Source organism: Aegilops tauschii, chromosome 4, assembly GCF_002575655.3.
Source record: "Aegilops tauschii subsp. strangulata cultivar AL8/78 chromosome 4, Aet v6.0, whole genome shotgun sequence".
Lineage (NCBI taxonomy): Eukaryota > Viridiplantae > Streptophyta > Magnoliopsida > Poales > Poaceae > Aegilops > Aegilops tauschii.
Genome location: NC_053038.3, coordinates 164985130 through 165002276, shown reverse-complemented (window position 1 = coordinate 165002276; position 17147 = coordinate 164985130). Strand labels below are relative to the sequence as shown.

Below are 17147 nucleotides of genomic sequence, written 5' to 3'. Positions count from 1 at the left end.
TGGATGTTGTGAATAAAAGAGGAAAGCTTTATTAATGAAGGTGCGGTTCTGTGACGCCTTTGTCTGGTCGTTGAACACAAACGAAGTACGCGAAGTTGCAGCTATGGCGAACTTTTAATCTAAACAAAACCCAAAGTCTAAACGATGCCCTAAGGGCAGTATATATGGAGGAGAGAGGGGGAATTTCGTGGCCCTTGGAGGAGGGGTCCGAAACCAACACTAACTCTTGTATCCCCACACATACGGACTCTAAAAACTGCATATAATCAAGTATTTCGAAATTACATGGCCAGGCCCAAAAATAAGGTGACGCAGCACCTAGAATAGCCTCTGGACGAAATTTATGAAGAGGCATCTTGTATAATTCTTTCAAGGCTTCATGCACTCATTATGGTGGCTTCAAAGTCCTGAAATCATCACTTGTAACTCCGTTCTTGTCCCCCTTGCACATGCCATCATCTCCATGCTTGAACTTGCTCCAAGGTTCATCTTTCTTGTCCAAGCTAGGCCCTTCATTTGTAAGCAAAACAAATGTATCCAATTTAGGCAGCATCATATTCTCATAAACATTGGCGTGCGCGAGCTCTAGTAATTGGTCCAGTATGTATAGCAGCCCCGGCTGTGGGTGTAATAATGGTATTGATGTCCTCATCGCACATGAGCCCTACAAGTTCTGCTACATCATATAACACACATACAAATAGGATCAGCCTAAAGGGCTCCAATGAGCTAGAACTCTGCTTCCTCCGACTTCTTTGTCCTGATGCTCGCGAAGAAACATGAAAGTCCAGCATCTACACGTTATAGAATAAAATGTTTAGGCACAAAATAAAAGTAAATCTAACAGTAAATAAAAAAATAATGAAGGCCAATCCGTGTGCATAAATACCAGCAGAACATGCAAAAAGAGGTGTTGCTAGGAACTGAGAAATGTACCAATGGTATGGTAGTGTTGCTGTATTAGGGTCGTCCCAGCTTGTCCCTGCCCAAACGACATGATGCTCCGCTGATCCATGTACTGCTCTAGCGTCACTTCCGCTACCACTACTGGAAGAAGCTCAGCTCATCGATCATCTGCACACCAACAAACCAAGAAGATAGCCTATTTAGCCTACTGAAATAAACCCATCCATCAAAATCTTCTTACTAAACATCAACATCAAATCAACAACACTGAATTGACATGCATAAAAGGATAGAGCTAATACAGGGCAGGTATATGGGTATCAAAACAAACAAGAAAGGAACGACAATGTATTTTAAGTACTTCAGGTTTGAGCCATTTTCGATACTAAAATCAATACATAGCAGCCAACATTATGTGTGTACAACCAGTCAATAACTACTACAGCCAGTCAACATTATGTGTGTACAACCAGCCAACATTATGTGTGAACAACCAGTCAGTGCTACACATGCGCCCATGTGAATGTGATGTGATCTGCCGAAACAACTACAACCAGTCAATGCTGGCAGCAGAGAACAAGATCCATGGACAACAACGAGGTATGTGTGTACTGTGGTAATAATTATGTAACACTGGAGCAAGACAGTGTACTATATGTCATCATCAAGCTCAAGGAATCATTCTAGCTAGTATCAAATCGACAGCAACAACATGAGAGGAGAAGAAGCTCCCTAGTATGGAACAGAACAAGATCAAGAGCATATCACAAAATTATGAGCTGAAATCAAACACAAGCGACTCCGAATTACTCATTTAGATTGTACATGATAATGAGACGCTGACACGAGACGACAGACAGTACTAGTAGAATGCAACAGGACGTTGCTTGCACATCGCCATTGTGCCAGAGGTCTTCCAGGCATATGTTTTTCACCTGATCACCACCTCCCTGCATGCCACACACACACATTGCAAGTTAGATTACATAAACAAATTGTGTTTCTAATGCATGCATACCACTAACAGAGACCGTGGTGTTCTAGGATGATGCAGAGTCCATCTAACTAATCAATATCATATAAGTTAACTTGGCACCTGTAAGATTTTTAAACACGTACTGTGGCTTCACACTTACTTGGGAGTAACCCATGAGGTCTGAAAGATTCAGAGTTAACAATCAACTCTGATTCAAATTCAGAATTTAGATTAGAAAATTTACATCATGATTTCTGTTTACATGCATGCATGATTCGTTCAATTTTTTGAAGTATAAGCGAAGATCCAGCATGTCTTAAGCAAGAGGAAGCGCGGAGCTCCATGTACAAATTGATTGAAGCACAAGATGTAGCTACTTTATTTGACTTGTTATTTTGTTCAGTTTGCCTCACTCAGCTGAGATGATGAATCTGGCAGGCATGCGACAGCAACTCGTCAGCCACCATGTTACAATCTCTATTATAATACTAGAAGGTTTACTTAACTTGCAAAATTCAAAAAAGATACAAGTAGGAGCTTCCCTGAATAAAACTTATGCCAGCGTCAGGCCGTACATGTCACTGAATCTTCAGGGCATCATAAACTAACAGGGCCATCATAATCATGTATAGTACAGCAAAGCCATTGCCACCATGTTTTGTGTTTTTAATGCATGCATACCACTAACAGAGACTGTGGTGTTCTAGGATGATGCAGAGTTCATCTAACTAATCAATATCATATATGATGCAGAGTCCTCCGGATGATGGAATACCTTTCACACGGAGGAGGTTAACCGTGGTGTTCCATCTCTCACCTGGAAGGGTGGTCCTCCTTGCTCCCGGCAGCGGGGCTAGCTGTCGTGGATCGTGGGACTTGGCGCTCGCTGGAGGTCAACGATGGGCGGCGCATGTCCCGTCGCCCGAAGCAGAGGACGAGCGGGCGTCGTGGCTTAGATGGCGGGGCGGCAGAGGCGCAGGAGTGGTCGGCGGCACCGGATCATGGTGGAGATGAAGCGGGGCAGCGACGCGGACCAACTGCAGCGGCGGCAAGCCCCGCCCCGCCGCGTCAGCACTCGCGCTGAAAAAGAGAGGATCAATGAAACTGAGAAACTTGTCCGAGTAGAACTAGATAGAACAACATTGATTGTCTATCTAGGATAAATATATATCAAAATGATTTGAGCTGCATTTTAAGAATTGAGAAAGCTAAGAGCTAAGAAAGCACAACCATGTAAACTACAGTTCGAGAGCTAAAGAAAAAACATGTGGTTGTACTGAAGAAAAAGAAAGGTGCTCAACTACAACACCAACTATTGTACTACGTGAGCTACAATTTTCAAATCAAAGAACAAAAGTCTGTAGAGTGATCCGACTACTCATCACAGAAATCTCATATTATACTGAAAAATGGCAACTCTTGTTTGGATAGGAAAGTTCTAAGCAATTCAGTTCATACAACCACCCCTAAAAAAATCATGTGTTTTTTGAAAATTCTAGTGCAAAGAAACATGACCGAGTGCGCCACACCAACATAAGCAACTTACTACAGTACCAACTAATCTGCCACTTTGCCCCTAAAAAAGAAACAATCTACCACTTTGGCCCCTATTTTTGTAGCATTTCAGTTATAGAAACTGCAACTTTAATTGCTAAAACATGTCGCTAGTACATTGAAAACTGGTTTATAGACAGGCAGTAACCGTGGTGAATGTACACTTGGAGCTAGACCAGGATGTAAAAGGTTCTTACCAGTAACCGCAGTCAGTAACCAAGCCATGCCTCTCCTGTCTATTCGCAGCTAGTTGGGTAGCCTCGGCAGTTCAGAATCTTCTTGGGAGCACAATGTAGTCGTCTCGTTCATCCACCACCCTAAACATTCAAGTAAACGGAAGTGAGAGCTGGGAGCTAACTTAAGACAGACTGCAAAGAATCAAATTAACAACTAGTTTTTAATGCCTAGGGGTACACACAACACATATATACAGTTAGAAAAATTGAGCGGCCGGGGGGGGATTAAGTGGAGATGCTACGTCCTCTTCATAGGAGGCAATTCATAGGTAGCACTCAAGGTTTTTTTTTTGGTGGCAATTATTCTCGATCTAATTGTGCAAATGAATCCAAAACATCAAATGGATTGCAAATGAATTGATTCTAGGATGCAAATGAAAACATCTAAAGACGGACACACAAAGCATCTCTAAAGACAGACACACAGAGCATGGCAAGGACCAGATGCTACGCAGAGCTACCACCTAGGCAGATGGGATCGAGCGGGGGGCAAAAAGAGGTGGATGACCGGCGACCTGAAGGCGCGCCAGGCAGCGGAGCCGGGGCCGGGAGGTCTCTGCAACGACGACCACGGCGCTCTGTGTGAGGAGGGAGGGAAGCCACATCATGTCACGTAAGGGAATGGAAGAGAAAGGAAGAGCAAATCGGGAGAATATCTTACCTCGACGAGCAGCAAAAGGACGCGGACGACCGAAAGGAAGCAGACGACGCCATGGAGATGGAGCACCAGGTCCAACCCATGGGGGCGCGGATCTGCAAGCCGACCCCGTGGAGGAGACGGAACTCTAGGTCCAGGCCCATGGCGGACCCGTCAGCCGCAGCCGCCGCCGCTGCCATGGGGATGGAGCTCCAGGTCCAAGCCCTTGTGGATCTGGGAGCCGCCGCCGCCTGACCTGCTCGGGCGCATGATCTCCCTCTTCTCTTCCGATGAGGTGAGGGGAGGTGAGGGAGGGGGAGCGCCGACGGCGAGGTCGGAGGGAGACGCGGCAGCCAGGATCTGGCGCCGGAGGTGGCGGCGGCAAGGGAAGGGTGCAGCGCTAGGGTTAGCGTGAGAGAGAGGAGGGCTTGCTGCCGTGGGTGGGGTTCGCGCGAGAGAGTAGGGTTGGGTGGGGTTCGCGCGAGAGAGGGGGGTTTGCTACCGTCGGATGGGATGGATCGATGGACGGATGGATGGACTGATGTTTGCCAGGTCATCGATCCAAGCCACTAGTGATTCCACCAATCAGAATTAAGCTTAGGTAGTTTTGTTTTTTTCTTTTGTTTCTCTTATAATTTTCACCCTCTAATTTAGGGTAAACATTCAACATATGAACCACTTATAGTTTGCTAAAATGAAACAATAGTGTGCACATGTGTGTATCTTGGGATGACAAACAATGTTGATGTGGGGGGGTTTTCACTTTCATTGCACAAAAGAGCCATTTTCCATTTTTTGAGTGCCCCAAAAAAGTTTTTTTGTGAAGAATCTACCATATATTTGTTGCAAAATTGGACCAAATCATTTTTCTAAAATATTAGGCCATATTTAATGCACAATTGACCAAATGGTTGGGTGTCAGAAGCTTTGATCCACCTCTGGTGAAAAAGACAAATTTCCGCCGATTCCGTTGGAAGCGGGTCAAATTTGAACTGTAGCTGCCTCATAGTTTGCTCTTTATTTTTTACAAAAATCATTTCTAGGTACATAAGTATCTATTTAATCATAGAAACATCAAAAGTTTTCCAAGATTCAACCCCTAGCTAGGAACGGTCAAGCCTGCCGTTTTGACCGCATTTTGAAACGGGCATAAGAAATGAAAAAATCGAAAAATTGGAAAACCTTCGCATTGTGTCATTATATGTGACCAAGTTTCAAGAAAAAATAATAACCTTGTAATACGGTAATTATTTTAAAAAAGTGTTCTTAGAAATGAGCTATCATGTGTGAAGATTCATGGCTTTCAAGCCAAATGATCAATCTTATGGCCACATTCATGGCATAGTTTGTTCAAATGATCTAATATTGTGCACACGGGTGCATCTTGGAATTCCAAACAATGTTGCCTAAGGGAGTTTTCATTTTCTTTGCACGGAAATTTCATTTTCCATTTTTTGAGTGCCCGAAATCAGTTTTTTTGTGAAGGACCTACCATATATTTGTTGAAAAATTGGACCAAATCATTTTTCTAAAATATTAGGCCATATTTAATGCACAATTGACCAAATGGTTAGGTGTCAGAAGCTTTGACCCACCTCTGGTGAAAAAGACAAATTTCTGCCAATTTAGTAGGAAGCGGGTCAAATTTGAACTGCAGCTGCCTCATAGTTTGCTCTTTATTTTTTCCAAAAATCATTTATAGGTACATAACTATCTATTTAATCAGATAAACATCAAAAGTTTTTCAAGATTCAACCCCTAGCTAGGAACGGTCAAGCTCGCCGTTTTGACCGCATTTTGAAACGGGCATAAGAAATGAAAAAATCGAAAAATTGGAAAACCTTCGCATTGTGTCATTATATGTGACCAAGTTTCAAGAAAAAATAATAACCTTGTAATACGGTAATTATTTTAAAAAAGTGTTCTTAGAAATGAGATATCATGTGTGAAGATTCATGGCTTTCAAGCCAAATGATCAATCTTATGGCCACATTCATGGCATAGTTTGTTCAAATGATCTCATATTGTGCACAAGGGTGCATCTTGGAATTACAAACAATGTTGCCTCAGGGAGTTTTCATTTTCTTTGCACGGAAATTTAATTTTCCATTTTTGAGTGCCCGAAATGAGTTTTTTTTGTGAAGGACCTACCATATATTTGTTGCAAAATTGGACCAAATCATTTTTCTAAAATATTAGGCCATATTTAATGCACAATTGACCAAATGGTTGGGTGTCAGAAGCTTTGACCCACCTCTGGTGAAAAAGACAAATTTCGTCCATTCCGTTGGAAGCGGGTCAAATTTGAATTGCAGCTGCCTCATAGTTTGCTCTTTATTTTTTCCAAAAATCATTTCTAGGTACATAAGTATCTATTGAATCAGAGAAACGTCAAAATTTTCCAAGATTCAACCCCTAGCTAAGAACGGTCAAGCCCGCTGTTTTGACCGCATTTTGAAACGGGCATAAAAAATTCAAAAAAAATCAAAAAATGGAAAACCTTCGCATTGTGTCATTATATGTGACCAAGTTGCCAGAAAAAATAATAAACTTGTAATACAGTAATTATTTTAAAAAAGTGTTATCAGAAATGAGCTATCATGCGTGAAGATTCATGGCTTTCAAGCCAAATGATGCTTATGGCCACATTCATGGCATAGTTTGTTCAAATGATCTCATATTGTGCACAAGGGTGCATCTTGGAATTCCAAACAATGTTGCCTAAGGGAGTTTTCATTTTCTTTGCACGAAAATTTCATTTTCCATTTTTTGAGTGCCCGAAATGAGTTTTTTTGTGAAGGACCTATCATATATTTGTTGCAAAATTGGACCAAATCAATTTTTTAAAATACTAGGCCATATTTAATGCAAAATTGACCAAATGGTTGGGTGTCAAAAACCTTGATCCACCTCTGGTGAAAAAGACAAATTTCTGCCGATTTAGTAGGAAGCGGGTCAAATTGGAACTGCAACTGCCTCATAGTTTGCTCTTTATTTTCCCAAAAATCATCTATAGGTACACAAGTATCTATTTAATCAGAGAAACATCAAAAGTTTTCCAAGATTCAACAACTAGCTAGGACGGTCAAGCCCGCCGTTTTGACCGCATTTTGAAACGGGCATAAAAAATTCATGGCATAGTTTGTTCAAATGATCTCATATAGTGCACAAGTGTGCATCTTGCAATGACGAACAATGTTTCGTAAGGGAGTTTTTATCTTCTTTGGACAAAAAATCAATTTTCCATTTTTTTAGTGCCCAAAATGAGTTTTTTTGTGAAGAACCTACCATATATTTGTTGCAAAATTAGACCAAATCAAATTTCTAAAATACTAGGCCATATTTAATGTAAAATTGACCAAATGGTTGGGTGTAAAAAGTTTTTGATCCACCTCTCGTGAAAAAGACAAATTTTCCGCATATTCATTTCCATTTTTCGAGTTCCAAAATGAGTTTTTTTGTGAAGAACCTAACAAATATTTTTTGTAAAAAAAACTTCTCCATTTTTCAAAAATATTAGACCACATTTTATGAACAAATTTGTGTACACTAGAAACATATTTTATAGATATTAAACGGTTTTTAGTTACATCATCAACATTTTTAATAAATATTTTGATGTCTAATATTTTGAACACATGTCTACATTTTTTAAGACACATTGTACATATTGTTTATATATGTTTAACTTTTTTCAAATACATGATTAACATATTTTCATATATATTCCCAACAAAAAACATCTTTTCATACATACGTTTTGATGTCTATATTTGTTTTTACACATTGTACATTTTTGTATACATATAAAACATTGTTGATATTGGTTAGAAAAATTTAAATACATGAAAAACTTGTTATTTTCCCATTTTCGTTGGGCCGAATATATGTTTTTTGTGAGTAATATGAGGGCATCCACATTTCTTCCTGGATGGGTCGGGGCCTACATGGCACACAGATTTTTTTTAAAGAGAAGGTGGCCTCATTCCACCGAGGCCCAAGCCTACCTTGAGCGACACCCTAAGTACCAATGCATCCACGTTCACAACCTCATGACCATTTATATTGGTCGTAATCAGGTAGAAATAAGGTCGTTGACCACTCTTGTCTGCTTTATGACCATTTGGTATAAGGCAATTTCAGGGTTTGAGCCCTTCCAAGCGAAATGGCCGTGGATTTACGACCAATTCAGCCGGGGTCACTGAGAGAAGGTCACAAGTTGACATATTTCTTGTAGTGGAATATCTAAAGTTTCTAATGATATATTTTTTGTAATGCATGCCTCTTATTAACTTGGTCAAATTAATGACCTAGGTGTCGTAGGAGCGAGTCTGACAGTAATAGTGTAGGGTACGTAGGAGGAGGCAAGGTCCTAGCTACAGCGAGGTTGTACACACAAGTTTATGAGTTCAGGCCCCTCTCGGAGGAGGTAACAACCCTACGTCTTGGTGCCTCGGAGGCTTTGTCGACTAGATATGTGTTGAAGTTATAGGGGATGCGAACCCTTCTGCCAGAGGAGGGGGTGGCTTATATAGAGCGCGCCAAGTCCCTCCAGCCCTCGGTTACACAGGGTTCAATGTGAGTTAAGACAGGGTGTTACTGGTAACGCCAGCTATTAATGATCTTTATGACTACGGAGTGAACGCCTGACCGTTGCCATCCTGGGGTGGCTTTAAATCTTTTGTACTCCGAGTGATTCTTCATATGGTCGAGTAACACTATCATGGTCGAGTGGAATTGGGTATCCGAGTGGAATATTTTATTGAGTGGATTGCACTTCAGGGTGATTTTAGTCGGTGGCTTCTGTTGGACTTTGAATGCCTTTGACTCTAGGGCAGTGTCCTTGGGTAGGATGTCTAGGTCAGGCCTAAGACCCTACCCTAGGTACATGTCATCGTCATTAGCCCCCGAATGGATTGAGGTCCGAGTGAAGAAGTGTTGAAGTTGGTTCTGACACGATTCAATGCTTCGGAGGCATTTCATCAAGGTCTTGAAAGCGCACTGGTACTTTAACCCTGCATCAGTCGCCTCAATCGATTCTGGCCTCTGAAATCGCCGAGTAAACTATACGGCAAATCTTCGAGTAAATTGGAGTATGGCATCTTTGATGCGATTGAATGCTTTGTGGTCTCCCGATCTCTGGGATTCGAAATTTTGGAGAAGCGCGCGGGTCGGGGCGCGACACAGTAAACGGAAGGACTAGATAGGGACTCCTCGATCTTTGTGCCACCTTTTTCGCCATGTATCGAGCCAGCGCCTGTTACGGGATGTGATAAGATCGCTCAGGCCCACGGGTTAGCCACTCGGATGCGGCCCCATAAAAAGCACCGAGGCCGATGCGAGGCACTGTGCATTCCATTTGTTCCCCTTTCTCTCCACTTCTCCGCCTCGTCGCTTCTTGCTCTCCACGCCCTCGCCCATCCCTCTCGAGCTCCGCCGCCATGGTGAAGGAGAAGACTGTTAAGGAAATATGCCCTAGAGGCAATAATAAAGTTGCTATTTATATTTACTTATATCATGATAAATGTTTATTATTCATGCTAGAATGGTATTAACCGGAAACTTAGTACATGTGTGAATACATAGACAAACAGAGTGTCACTAGTTGACTAGTTCGTTGAATCAAAGATGGTTAAGTTTCCTAGCCATAGGCATGAGTTGTCATTTGATTAACGGGATCACATCATTAGAGAATGATGTGATTAACTTGACCCATTCCGTTAGCTTAGCACTTGATCGTTTAGTATGTAGGCTAGACCGTGCTAGAGACGCGAGCCTAGAACACTAACAAAATCACGGCGCTGCACGTAAACAAGGGAAAAGCACACTCTGGAATTATTTTTTTGCTCTGTTTTTTTTGCGCTCCTCTTTTTTTTGCGAAAAAATCACTATAATGGCAAGTGTCTCAAAACTCTTCCCAGGTCAAACTGACAGGATGGGCACGATTTTTTTTTTACTTTTTCAGAAATCAGGGCAGCGACGACGAAAAAGTGCGACAAAAAAATCACTATGATGGCACGTGGCTTAAAAGACTCGGAAAAGCCTAAAAATAGGATAGGCAAAAATATTTTTGCCTGCGAAAATTTTGGCCTAAAAACTGCCCGGGGGTTTCCAGACTTTTTTTTCCGAAACCTACTCAGGCAAGGAAACACGAATCGAAAATTAGACGGATCTCGAAAACAAACCTAATATGAAAGTAACTCGGATTGGTGGTGGATATATGGTGGTAGGATATGGCAGCGGTGGTGGTATATGGAGACGGATTGGTGGTGGTATATGGATACGGATTGGTGATGGTATATGGAGATGGATCGGTGGCGGATAAGCGGTGGTGGTAGATGGCAGGGGCGATGATGATGGTGCGGCGGCGGCGTGTCAACTTATGACCAGAACTCGAAACTTTAAAAGACTAGACTCTAAGACCAGCAACTAGACACGACGATGCAACCACAAATTCAACAAAGCAAAATACTGAAAAGACTATGCAAAGGCTCAGACTGGTTCGGATATGATGAACTAACCCTAATTTTTTTTGGCTTTTTTGTGGACTGTAGGTATGAAGAACAGAGTCGATCTAAACTACGAAAAACTGTAAAATCTCATCGAGCAACCTGGAAATCTGATACCACTTGATAGAGGCGAAGGTGTCCCGATGTTTCGATGAGATAGCAATCGTTTTCTGTGCGAGTTGACTTTGACGATCCGACTACGAACGTGGGAAGACGTCGCGCCTTAGCAATCGCTAAACCAACTTCCGAGGGGTTATTGACCACGCCGGGGCACAATCAACCTGACCACGAGGGTCTATTTCCTGCGAGCAAACGAAGAACAAGCAAGAAACTGAGATTGCAATCTGGATGTTGTGAATAAAAGAGGAAAGCTTTATTAATGAAGGTGCGGTTCTGTGACGCCTTTGTCTGGTCGTTGAACACAAACGAAGTACGCGAAGTTGCAGCTATGGCGAACTTTTAATCTAAACAAAACCCAAAGTCTAAACGATGCCCTAAGGGCAATATATATGGAGGAGAGAGGGGGAATTTCGTGGCCCTTGGAGGAGGGGTCCGAAACCAACACTAACTCTTGTATCCCCACACATACGGACTCTAAAAACTGCATATAATCAAGTATTTCGAAATTACATGGCCAGGCCCAAAAATAAGGTGACGCAGCACCTAGAATAGCCTCTGGACGAAATTTATGAAGAGGCATCTTGTATAATTCTTTCAAGGCTTCATGCACTCATTATGGTGGCTTCAAAGTCCTGAAATCATCACTTGTAACTCCGTTCTTGTCCCCCTTGCGCATGCCATCATCTCCATGCTTGAACTTGCTCCAAGGTTCATCTTTCTTGTCCAAGCTAGGCCCTTCATTTGTAAGCAAAACAAATGTATCCAATTTAGGCAGCATCATATTCTCATAAACATTGGCGTGCGCGAGCTCTAGTAATTGGTCCAGTATGTATAGCAGCCCCGGCTGTGGGTGTAATAATGGTATTGATGTCCTCATCGCACATGAGCCCTACAAGTTCTGCTACATCATATAACACACATACAAATAGGATCAGCCTAAAGGGCTCCAATGAGCTAGAACTCTGCTTCCTCCGACTTCTTTGTCCTGATGCTCGCGAAGAAACATGAAAGTCCAGCATCTACACGTTATAGAATAAAATGTTTAGGCACAAAATAAAAGTAAATCTAACAGTAAATAAAAAAATAATGAAGGCCAATCCGTGTGCATAAATACCAGCAGAACATGCAAAAAGAGGTGTTGCTAGGAACTGAGAAATGTACCAATGGTATGGTAGTGTTGCTGTATTAGGGTCGTCCCAGCTTGTCCCTGCCCAAACGACATGATGCTCCGCTGATCCATGTACTGCTCTAGCGTCACTTCCGCTACCACTACTGGAAGAAGCTCAGCTCATCGATCATCTGCACACCAACAAACCAAGAAGATAGCCTATTTAGCCTACTGAAATAAACCCATCCATCAAAATCTTCTTACTAAACATCAACATCAAATCAACAACACTGAATTGACATGCATAAAAGGATAGAGCTAATACAGGGCAGGTATATGGGTATCAAAACAAACAAGAAAGGAACGACAATGTATTTTAAGTACTTCAGGTTTGAGCCATTTTCGATACTAAAATCAATACATAGCAGCCAACATTATGTGTGTACAACCAGTCAATAACTACTACAGCCAGTCAACATTATGTGTGTACAACCAGCCAACATTATGTGTGAACAACCAGTCAGTGCTACACATGCGCCCATGTGAATGTGATGTGATCTGCCGAAACAACTACAACCAGTCAATGCTGGCAGCAGAGAACAAGATCCATGGACAACAACGAGGTATGTGTGTACTGTGGTAATAATTATGTAACACTGGAGCAAGACAGTGTACTATATGTCATCATCAAGCTCAAGGAATCATTCTAGCTAGTATCAAATCGACAGCAACAACATGAGAGGAGAAGAAGCTCCCTAGTATGGAACAGAACAAGATCAAGAGCATATCACAAAATTATGAGCTGAAATCAAACACAAGCGACTCCGAATTACTCATTTAGATTGTACATGATAATGAGACGCTGACACGAGACGACAGACAGTACTAGTAGAATGCAACAGGACGTTGCTTGCACATCGCCATTGTGCCAGAGGTCTTCCAGGCATATGTTTTTCACCTGATCACCACCTCCCTGCATGCCACACACACACATTGCAAGTTAGATTACATAAACAAATTGTGTTTCTAATGCATGCATACCACTAACAGAGACCGTGGTGTTCTAGGATGATGCAGAGTCCATCTAACTAATCAATATCATATAAGTTAACTTGGCACCTGTAAGATTTTTAAACACGTACTGTGGCTTCACACTTACTTGGGAGTAACCCATGAGGTCTGAAAGATTCAGAGTTAACAATCAACTCTGATTCAAATTCAGAATTTAGATTAGAAAATTTACATCATGATTTCTGTTTACATGCATGCATGATTCGTTCAATTTTTTGAAGTATAAGCGAAGATCCAGCATGTCTTAAGCAAGAGGAAGCGCGGAGCTCCATGTACAAATTGATTGAAGCACAAGATGTAGCTACTTTATTTGACTTGTTATTTTGTTCAGTTTGCCTCACTCAGCTGAGATGATGAATCTGGCAGGCATGCGACAGCAACTCGTCAGCCACCATGTTACAATCTCTATTATAATACTAGAAGGTTTACTTAACTTGCAAAATTCAAAAAAGATACAAGTAGGAGCTTCCCTGAATAAAACTTATGCCAGCGTCAGGCCGTACATGTCACTGAATCTTCAGGGCATCATAAACTAACAGGGCCATCATAATCATGTATAGTACAGCAAAGCCATTGCCACCATGTTTTGTGTTTTTAATGCATGCATACCACTAACAGAGACTGTGGTGTTCTAGGATGATGCAGAGTTCATCTAACTAATCAATATCATATATGATGCAGAGTCCTCCGGATGATGGAATACCTTTCACACGGAGGAGGTTAACCGTGGTGTTCCATCTCTCACCTGGAAGGGTGGTCCTCCTTGCTCCCGGCAGCGGGGCTAGCTGTCGTGGATCGTGGGACTTGGCGCTCGCTGGAGGTCAACGATGGGCGGCGCATGTCCCGTCGCCCGAAGCAGAGGACGAGCGGGCGTCGTGGCTTAGATGGCGGGGCGGCAGAGGCGCAGGAGTGGTCGGCGGCACCGGATCATGGTGGAGATGAAGCGGGGCAGCGACGCGGACCAACTGCAGCGGCGGCAAGCCCCGCCCCGCCGCGTCAGCACTCGCGCTGAAAAAGAGAGGATCAATGAAACTGAGAAACTTGTCCGAGTAGAACTAGATAGAACAACATTGATTGTCTATCTAGGATAAATATATATCAAAATGATTTGAGCTGCATTTTAAGAATTGAGAAAGCTAAGAGCTAAGAAAGCACAACCATGTAAACTACAGTTCGAGAGCTAAAGAAAAAACATGTGGTTGTACTGAAGAAAAAGAAAGGTGCTCAACTACAACACCAACTATTGTACTACGTGAGCTACAATTTTCAAATCAAAGAACAAAAGTCTGTAGAGTGATCCGACTACTCATCACAGAAATCTCATATTATACTGAAAAATGGCAACTCTTGTTTGGATAGGAAAGTTCTAAGCAATTCAGTTCATACAACCACCCCTAAAAAAATCATGTGTTTTTTGAAAATTCTAGTGCAAAGAAACATGACCGAGTGCGCCACACCAACATAAGCAACTTACTACAGTACCAACTAATCTGCCACTTTGCCCCTAAAAAAGAAACAATCTACCACTTTGGCCCCTATTTTTGTAGCATTTCAGTTATAGAAACTGCAACTTTAATTGCTAAAACATGTCGCTAGTACATTGAAAACTGGTTTATAGACAGGCAGTAACCGTGGTGAATGTACACTTGGAGCTAGACCAGGATGTAAAAGGTTCTTACCAGTAACCGCAGTCAGTAACCAAGCCATGCCTCTCCTGTCTATTCGCAGCTAGTTGGGTAGCCTCGGCAGTTCAGAATCTTCTTGGGAGCACAATGTAGTCGTCTCGTTCATCCACCACCCTAAACATTCAAGTAAACGGAAGTGAGAGCTGGGAGCTAACTTAAGACAGACTGCAAAGAATCAAATTAACAACTAGTTTTTAATGCCTAGGGGTACACACAACACATATATACAGTTAGAAAAATTGAGCGGCCGGGGGGGGGATTAAGTGGAGATGCTACGTCCTCTTCATAGGAGGCAATTCATAGGTAGCACTCAAGGTTTTTTTTTTGGTGGCAATTATTCTCGATCTAATTGTGCAAATGAATCCAAAACATCAAATGGATTGCAAATGAATTGATTCTAGGATGCAAATGAAAACATCTAAAGACGGACACACAAAGCATCTCTAAAGACAGACACACAGAGCATGGCAAGGACCAGATGCTACGCAGAGCTACCACCTAGGCAGATGGGATCGAGCGGGGGGCAAAAAGAGGTGGATGACCGGCGACCTGAAGGCGCGCCAGGCAGCGGAGCCGGGGCCGGGAGGTCTCTGCAACGACGACCACGGCGCTCTGCGTGAGGAGGGAGGGAAGCCACATCATGTCACGTAAGGGAATGGAAGAGAAAGGAAGAGCAAATCGGGAGAATATCTTACCTCGACGAGCAGCAAAAGGACGCGGACGACCGAAAGGAAGCAGACGACGCCATGGAGATGGAGCACCAGGTCCAACCCATGGGGGCGCGGATCTGCAAGCCGACCCCGTGGAGGAGACGGAACTCTAGGTCCAGGCCCATGGCGGACCCGTCAGCCGCAGCCGCCGCCGCTGCCATGGGGATGGAGCTCCAGGTCCAAGCCCTTGTGGATCTGGGAGCCGCCGCCGCCTGACCTGCTCGGGCGCATGATCTCCCTCTTCTCTTCCGATGAGGTGAGGGGAGGTGAGGGAGGGGGAGCGCCGACGGCGAGGTCGGAGGGAGACGCGGCAGCCAGGATCTGGCGCCGGAGGTGGCGGCGGCAAGGGAAGGGTGCAGCGCTAGGGTTAGCGTGAGAGAGAGGAGGGCTTGCTGCCGTGGGTGGGGTTCGCGCGAGAGAGTAGGGTTGGGTGGGGTTCGCGCGAGAGAGGGGGGTTTGCTACCGTCGGATGGGATGGATCGATGGACGGATGGATGGACTGATGTTTGCCAGGTCATCGATCCAAGCCACTAGTGATTCCACCAATCAGAATTAAGCTTAGGTAGTTTTGTTTTTTTCTTTTGTTTCTCTTATAATTTTCACCCTCTAATTTAGGGTAAACATTCAACATATGAACCACTTATAGTTTGCTAAAATGAAACAATAGTGTGCACATGTGTGTATCTTGGGATGACAAACAATGTTGATGTGGGGGGTTTTCACTTTCATTGCACAAAAGAGCCATTTTCCATTTTTTGAGTGCCCCAAAAAAGTTTTTTTGTGAAGAATCTACCATATATTTGTTGCAAAATTGGACCAAATCATTTTTCTAAAATATTAGGCCATATTTAATGCACAATTGACCAAATGGTTGGGTGTCAGAAGCTTTGATCCACCTCTGGTGAAAAAGACAAATTTCCGCCGATTCCGTTGGAAGCGGGTCAAATTTGAACTGTAGCTGCCTCATAGTTTGCTCTTTATTTTTTACAAAAATCATTTCTAGGTACATAAGTATCTATTTAATCATAGAAACATCAAAAGTTTTCCAAGATTCAACCCCTAGCTAGGAACGGTCAAGCCTGCCGTTTTGACCGCATTTTGAAACGGGCATAAGAAATGAAAAAATCGAAAAATTGGAAAACCTTCGCATTGTGTCATTATATGTGACCAAGTTTCAAGAAAAAATAATAACCTTGTAATACGGTAATTATTTTAAAAAAGTGTTCTTAGAAATGAGCTATCATGTGTGAAGATTCATGGCTTTCAAGCCAAATGATCAATCTTATGGCCACATTCATGGCATAGTTTGTTCAAATGATCTAATATTGTGCACACGGGTGCATCTTGGAATTCCAAACAATGTTGCCTAAGGGAGTTTTCATTTTCTTTGCACGGAAATTTCATTTTCCATTTTTTGAGTGCCCGAAATCAGTTTTTTTGTGAAGGACCTACCATATATTTGTTGCAAAATTGGACCAAATCATTTTTCTAAAATATTAGGCCATATTTAATGCACAATTGACCAAATGGTTAGGTGTCAGAAGCTTTGACCCACCTCTGGTGAAAAAGACAAATTTCTGCCAATTTAGTAGGAAGCGGGTCAAATTTGAACTGCAGCTGCCTCATAGTTTGCTC

At 42.7% G+C, this 17147-nt stretch overlaps 4 long non-coding RNA genes across 4 annotated transcripts; all 4 read right to left on the bottom strand.

Moving 5' to 3' along the window:
- Positions 1 to 575: 575 nt before the first annotated feature.
- Positions 576 to 1873, bottom strand: LOC120962488 (uncharacterized). The gene is made up of 3 exons (XR_005753247.3): positions 1770 to 1873; positions 937 to 1074; positions 576 to 794 (listed from the first exon to the last, which is right to left on the bottom strand). It is a non-coding gene; the product is annotated as an uncharacterized lncRNA (long non-coding RNA).
- A 784-nt stretch (positions 1874 to 2657) lies between these two features.
- On the bottom strand, positions 2658 to 4727 carry LOC141021261 (uncharacterized). Its single transcript, XR_012181678.1, has 4 exons — positions 4334 to 4727; positions 4188 to 4250; positions 3634 to 3753; positions 2658 to 2962 (listed from the first exon to the last, which is right to left on the bottom strand). It is a non-coding gene; the product is annotated as an uncharacterized lncRNA (long non-coding RNA).
- A 7011-nt stretch (positions 4728 to 11738) lies between these two features.
- LOC141021259 (uncharacterized) lies at positions 11739 to 13036 on the bottom strand. The gene is made up of 3 exons (XR_012181676.1): positions 12933 to 13036; positions 12100 to 12237; positions 11739 to 11957 (listed from the first exon to the last, which is right to left on the bottom strand). It is a non-coding gene; the product is annotated as an uncharacterized lncRNA (long non-coding RNA).
- An 805-nt stretch (positions 13037 to 13841) lies between these two features.
- On the bottom strand, positions 13842 to 15440 carry LOC141021260 (uncharacterized). Its single transcript, XR_012181677.1, has 3 exons — positions 15352 to 15440; positions 14797 to 14916; positions 13842 to 14125 (listed from the first exon to the last, which is right to left on the bottom strand). It is a non-coding gene; the product is annotated as an uncharacterized lncRNA (long non-coding RNA).
- Between the last annotated feature and the right edge of the window lie 1707 nt (positions 15441 to 17147).